Genomic DNA, 7436 nt, shown 5'->3' on the forward strand with positions numbered 1-7436 from the left:
TAAAAAATTAAAAAGGGGCTCCATGGTTTCACGGCTCAGTCCTTCTCAGCTGGCCTATAAAGAAATAAACAAAAGTTAAACATGTAATACTAAGTATGAACACATTGACAAAAGATTTTTTTTTGATGAACTTAACACAGAAGAACTTCAATTGACCTTCTGTGTGGGGCAAACATCAGAATTTACCCAATCAAATCCTCCGCTTCTGCAGCAGTCAGCGCAGGGAAGTTTTTCTGGCAGGCCGCTAGAGTAGAAGTCCAAATTAAGCAAAGTTATTAGTCAAATTAAAACCTCTTGTCAGCCAAGCTAAGCACAATACTAATGTGAATAATAAAATAGCACCTGCCTGTTATAACCCTGTGTACAGCCAGGTCCTGGAAGGCTCTCTTTGTCTTTCTTCCCCGCAAGCTGGACTGCCTCAGCACATCATTCGTTGCATCTTGCCGCAGCATGCGGAGGATGGCTTCACCTCCGGTACAGCCACCGAGGGTTGGCAGGAAAAGTTGCTGTAAAACATATAGTGACAAATTATACATACAGTGTAGAGATTGTACAATCTCATTTTGTAAGAGAAGTCAGTTAAGATATTAGATTTAATGCAATTATATAGTGTTCGTCTTAGGGCAGGACTATGGCCACTTAATTTCCATATTGTTCCTCCTCTCCATACATACATACACACGTGAGCAACTTGAGTCTTACCTGTTTAAAACAACAAAAACGTTATGTTACTCTAGTGATCTTTGCCATTAAATTGTACTTCATTGCAAATGCAAAAATCAAAGCAACTGTACCTTCATCTGGGTCCCAAGATGAAGTGGCAGTCCGTGGTAGGGTCACTAAAGACTCATCCTGCTCTGGGCAACCAGCTGGTTTCCTGCATGGCGTTGATACATATACAAATAAATTACATATGATTATTATATCATATGTAATTATGTAGTCTATAATTAAGGTCTTACCATCGCTTGAAGAATATGTCATGAACCTCCTTGGGCATCGGCGCTGCCTTTTTTGGGGACTTGCTTCCTCTTCTGTCTTGATGCTTGACGTGTCCATCAGCCACCAACACCAGTCCACAGCTTTGGCATAGGAATCTATGTTAAGAGAACATTTGTGATCCAGTAGCACGAAAAAGAAAAGCATTTCCATTCAGAGAAAATTATTTACATATAGTATAGCAGCAATAGGTTACCTGTACACAGCCATATTTTTTAACTGGATATTTGGCCCAGCTGCTGTTGGGCAATCCATCCGCTGTGCCATGCGGGCAACGGGTGTCCTCGTGGCTATGAAAAAACGAATGCTGTTAGTTTTGTTGTTATCCATTATCTACTATGTGAACAACTTAAGTGAGTCTTCTTACCTCTCATTTCCGTCTCCATGGCTGAGCCACCGCCCTGTTTTTGTGATGATGTTCTGCTGAACAACAAAAAAGTTAAAGTTTCTCTTAAGTTCCTTGTCATGCAATTGTACTTAATTGGGAAAATTCAAAGCCATTGTACAGGCTGGGTTCCTGTGTGGTGTTGACTCATCTAAAAAAATAAATAAAGATATGAATATTGGTCAGTTCATTTGTGGTAGGTTTCTTGCACATGCCATTGCAAAAGATTAACCTATGCTGTTACGTTTAGACAATCAGTAAAGCCAGTACTGCAGCTGTGTAGCATACACATATTACATCCCTTGCTGTGTCCTTCACTCCGCTTGCTGATAACTGCCTGAACTGCAAGATGGCCGCAGGTCGACCTGCCTAAAAAGGACTTTGATTGTACTGGCTTTACTTATGTACTTTACACTACAACTAATTAAAAAAAGGACCGGAAAAAAATGATCTTATTCGTAACAAAAACGCAAGCATGTTAAAACGATGACACAAAAACATACAATGCAACAACGCAGACACGTCGTACAAAGCAGCAAAGGCAAAGTCAAAGATTAAGTCAAAGTGAAAGACGTAATCACTCCATCTAAAGCCCAACTCCGGCCTCGCCTTTTTGAATGGGAGTGCTAGGGGCCTTCTATGATAGCATCCAAATCAACATTTTTAAAACACTAAGAAGGCTCGACACAGCATGGGACTTTACTCCAAGTCTCGCCTGGGGCTCAACACATGAACTCAGCATTGAGAACATGGTTTGTGTATAAACACCTTACTAAAAAGACAAGATTTGGAGCAGCTCACTGCATAAGTAGCATAGAAACGTAGAAAACGTAGACGTAGAAAACGTAAGCTAAAGTACTTCAGGCAAACTTTTATTTTTGGTCAACCTGATCCGAACCGGAATATAACAAAGCCGTACGAGGGAAATAGTTCAATGTTAAACCACAAACCCTCCCATTACAACCACAACATCATTAAACTGTAAAGTACTTCGTTTACCTTTTCGTGTGCTTTCCAAGTCGTGCAGCATGGTCGGTCTGAGCGTGGTTTTGTCTTCTTTGCTTAACGCGGAATCGGTCTCCTCAGAGCAGAGGCTCCCCTACTGGGTAGGGGTGGAACGGTTCGGTTTGCAAACTAAATTAAAGAAGGGAATTTTCTTAGTTGTGAAAATCGTTCTATTGATAGATTCTTCTTTTTTAAGTATTTTAACTAATACAATTATAAAAAAAATTCAAGCACAACGTACTGTTTTCAGCTAAATTGATATCAGCCTTAAAATGAATAGATCTTGTTATGCTGTATATTTTACTTCGATTGTATAAGTACAATATGTTTTGGGTTAATTTAAATCGAGTGACAACAAACCTTTGTGCTAATTCAAATACTCAGAACAACCAAAAACAACCAAAAATAATCAAGCGGGAACGTTATGTGAAGGTACGGTGCAACCGCAGGGGAACGTTACCGTTGGTTGGTTCTCTTAACGTTTAGGGAACGTTATACCCAGGAGGGAACGTTCCCTAAACGTTAGTTTTTGGTTTGGTTCGAACTAACCTTTAGAGAACCAAAAACTAACGTTACCTAACGTTCCCTAAACGTTCTGTGTTAGTGGGGTAGTATGCCTATATGACCTTGGGAAAAATGCACTGAAAATACATGTGGAAGTATTTCATAGTTTCCTTAAGTTTCCATTTATTTCTGGTTTTAAGTACTGGTTGAGTTGATAATCTGTGTTCGATTGCTAATGCCTTGTTCAGACTGTAGGGGAACATTTGGCTTACGCTCGTCCATTACAACATTGGACTTGAGCAAAGAAACATTGTGTCCGTGTGTAAATTTTCTATTTACCCCACAACACTAGCTAACTGGAGTATTGTTGGAGTACTGTTTGTAGCGTGGTTGCTATGGTAATATACAGCAATGTGAGTCACATGGTTTAATGACACATCCTTTTTAGATAGATAGATTCCAATAAAATGGTTAAGTATAGTGTTGCAACAGCAAAATCAGTCACACAGCACTGAATATAAATATAATGAAATACTAGAATACAATATACATAGATACAATATCAGGGCTGCCAACTTTTCCCCAAACCTTGGAGTGAGATTTGGGTACAAAGCAATTTCTTTGGGTCTTTATCCTTCAGGGTTTAAAATGGGAGTTGTTCGATGTGGGGGGATGGGGCTCTCCCTATAATTAATTTGATGTTTTATAAAATTAACAAATAGTCTTTATTTTCCCAAAAAGTAAATACAGTAAGTGGGGCACAGAGGATGAGGGCCAAACATTACTGAACATTGGCACAAAGGTTAAAGGATAAGAATCTATGTAACTCAATGGTTCTTATTCTTTAGAATTTCAGTGGTCTTAGTTAATCCCTCAACATTAATTTAACTTTGGGTCCCTGGTCCCTACATCAGGCAGGGACCCCTGGACCTGTTCACCACAGACCCAAATCTTCTCAGCTGTTGCTGACATATGCTACTGTCTCTTCATGTGGCTCATTATGTTTGGCACATTGTCTGGGTCAGTTCTTATATCATAAGAAGTTAATAATGTAAATAGTGTAAATGCTAAATGCCCTAAAACCTGTTGATACTACAACTATGCAAAGGTTCTTAACCCTACAGTTTTTCACATATCATGTAAGACTTGATTTCTCCATTTTTTTGCAAAAACAATCTCCAGAAAGTGCCATTTAATGTTTTATTTTTCAAATTCTTTTCCTGGGGGGGCATACCCCCAGACCCCACCTAGGGGCATCCCCATCCCCCCACGTATAACATATTCCAATTTAAACCCTGAAGGATAAAGACCCAAAGACATTGCTTTGTACACGGCAAAATATGGGTTGGCCCCCCCAAATCTCACTCCAAGGTTTGGGGAAAAGTTGGCAGCCCTGCCGATAGGACTTTTGGTCTCGACCGAGTCCAGCTGTCTTTATTATGTTGATAATAATATTGGAGGGAAAGTGTGTGTGTGGGGGGGGGGGGGGGGGGGGGGGGGGGGGGGGGGGGGGGGGGGGGGGGGGGGGGGGGGGGGGGGGGGGGGGATAGTGTTCGGCTTTTTACAAGTTTAGACAGCTAACGCCACACCGATGTTTGCTAACGTTAGCGCACCAGCGTTAGCCTAGCTTACTAACGCTAGGTAAATATAACGGCTGCCTTCGGAGTTTCCTATATCTGCGTCCACGTTGTCAACATAAGACCTGTGGCGTTAGCTTGAGCCATCATTGTATTACATGAAATAAGCTTTGCCCCTACGATATGGGTGGGTTTTTGTTATGTTATAAAAAAGCTAACTGGCATGTATTTCCTATTAACCAACATCCAATTAACAATACAATACAATATTTTTTTGGGAAGCCATAAACCAACCATAGGGCTACACCCTGTAATACTGGTCAGTTCATTTCTACACTACATCTGGAGTAAAGCTATGTTGTCATAATGGTGCTCAAATGCTCAGTACTAGTACTACTGTTGCAGTATTGTCTATGTAGCTATTATGAGTTATCTCCATTTGATATCAATGGGAATGGCTATACTCATAAATCCTGGGTGTTCTGACACTGTTTTTGCTTTTATATCAACAAACAACCCAAATTGATTGTCTTGATACTGTCATGCATTAGACCTTTTTTTCTGTCCTGGACTCGGTCTTGACTCGGACTCGAACCTCTCTCGACTTGGTCTTGACTCTGACTCAAACCTCTTTGGACTCGGTCTTGACTTGGATTTGACTACTCCTGGTCTTGGACTTGTCTTGGACTTGACAAAGGTGGTTTTGACTACAGCCCTAGTAGTGTGTATTGTTTTTCCTATAGCAGTACGACTTATGTTTTATTGGCTGTTTTCATGTTTTCTGATTGTTATGTTCTTTCAGAGTCAGGACACAGCAGCATGACCATTTCAACAAGGATGTAATACCACTCTCTAATCAATCATGGGGACCAGTTTGCAAACAAGGTCCAAAATCGTGGTTACACAAGCAGGGACACATCCTCAGTGCCTTTGAATTCCAGAAGGACTGGGACCACCAGACTGTTTTAGAACGCATCAGGGATGGCTTTGGTGAGCACATTGCGGACGATGTCAGGTAAATGCCTGTTTTTCCCCTCTAACTGTGCTGATTATTACAAACATTTTCTCAGCCTTTGTTTTAAAATCTACTTGATTCAGTCACGCAGTTAATTAGAGCAAAAAGTTAAAGTGGCGCCCCTACACACACGCATACATAGTATCAACGACAATGACTTATTAACGAGTGTACGTCACACTGTTGTGCTACATGGCCTAAAGCTTTTGTTGTACTAATATCCCCATCTTCTTTCCAGCCTTCAGTTTCTCATGGCTTGTAGCAATAAGCTGGTGTTCCCAAAGCTCCAGGTTGGTCAGGAGCTGACTGGGATGCTAATTCACAAGGTCATTAAAACCCAAACCTGAATGTGAGACCATCAAGGATCTTTTTAGTACGTTTGCGATTTAGTTTTTTACCACTAAGTAAAATTGTGCTTAAAATAAATTTTTTTTTTTAATTTATATTTTTCTTTCTCTGTGTAAGACTGACTCCGAAGAAGAAAGACTGTTCTCCCATTACTACCAGAACATTAAGCATGAGTGACACTAAGGGCAGTGATGATGATTGCGTTGAAGTTGATGGTCCTCAGAATCCCACAGACATGAGCAGTAATGGCACCACCAGGGCTGCTACCAGGTTTAGAGTAATGAGGAGTAATGAGTATCCCAGTACTAGCAGTCATGGTGGAAATGGCAAACCTGGCACTAGTACTGGTCATAAAGACAGTTTTTTTTGGCTCCAATCACACTGTCAACAGTAGTGGTCATGATAGAGACTGCCTTGCAAGAGATGATGGAAACCTTGGCACCAGTGGTACCACAACTGCTCAGGGTGGAGACTACGCTTCATACTTAACACTCGTGGCCACTCTTTCGCATGACTCTTCAGATGATGAGGAATTAAACCAAGCCATAATTGCCAGTATGGACAGTCAAATGTGAGCATATGTATGTGAGCTTGACAGATCAGGATAACTCTTGAGAATGATGTGATCTCATAATTTATATATGAATCCTTTATCCCTTACATTATCAATTCCATGTTTTGGATTAAATAGTTGCTTACTACCAACAATTTCTCACTACTTGTAAATTTTGTCACATCAATGTGTGTATGATTAATCATTTTTTATGTGTATAGTGCAGAAAAGGTCCCAGTCCAAGAGATACTGCTGGAGCTTTCCATCAAAGTTAATACAAAATGACGAACAAATTTAAAACAAATTTAATATAAATCGCTCTGCTGTCTGGGAGGGAGCCATGCAAGGCTTCCAAAGGGTATCCTATGACCACAACTTGATGATCTGTGCGAAAGTCTCCGATGACATTGGGAGAAATGAAGAAGGAGTTGATTTAGGAGGACCAAGAAGGGAATTCGTAAGGCTGCTGATGGAGACTATTGCCAGGTTGCCCATGTTTGAGGTAAAAGAAAACAGCAAGAACGTGGCTCTTGACAGTACTGGTAATGCCTGGCTTTTCTTAAAAATGATAACAGACATGCAACTTTGATCTGATTTACAGTTTACAATTTAGTATTATACTGGAAATCCCCAGCCTTCGTGTTCATAGGTGAGGGTAGGAACCAAAATTGCCCGGTAGATCGAAAGCTTTGCCTTCTGGCTTAGCTCTCTTTTCGTCACAATGGTGCGATGAATTGAATGTAATACCGCACCGGCTGCTCTGATTCTCCGACCAATTTCACGCTCCATGGTCCCCTGACTCGCGAACAAGACCCCAAGGTACTTAAACACCTTCACTTGAGGTAAGGACTCACTCCCTACCTGGAGAAAGCACTCCATCGGTTTCCTTCTGAGAACCATGGCCTCAGATTTAGAGGTGCCGATCCTCATCCCAGCCGCTTCACACTCGGCTGCGAACCGATCCAGTGAGTGCTGAAGGTAACAGACCGATGACGCCATCCGGACCACACCATCTGCAAAAAGCAGCGATGAGATCCCGAGCCCACCGAA

General features: G+C 41.2%; 1 long non-coding RNA gene across 1 annotated transcript; it reads left to right on the plus strand.

The window, feature by feature from the left end:
- The first annotated feature begins 5276 nt into the window (after positions 1 to 5276).
- On the plus strand, positions 5277 to 6326 carry LOC117961673. Its single transcript, XR_004660462.1, has 3 exons — positions 5277 to 5485; positions 5724 to 5858; positions 5951 to 6326. It is a non-coding gene; the product is annotated as an uncharacterized LOC117961673 (long non-coding RNA).
- Positions 6327 to 7436: the final 1110 nt, after the last annotated feature.

The sequence above is a fragment of the Etheostoma cragini genome, chromosome 18 (assembly GCF_013103735.1).
Source record: "Etheostoma cragini isolate CJK2018 chromosome 18, CSU_Ecrag_1.0, whole genome shotgun sequence".
NCBI lineage: Eukaryota > Metazoa > Chordata > Actinopteri > Perciformes > Percidae > Etheostoma > Etheostoma cragini.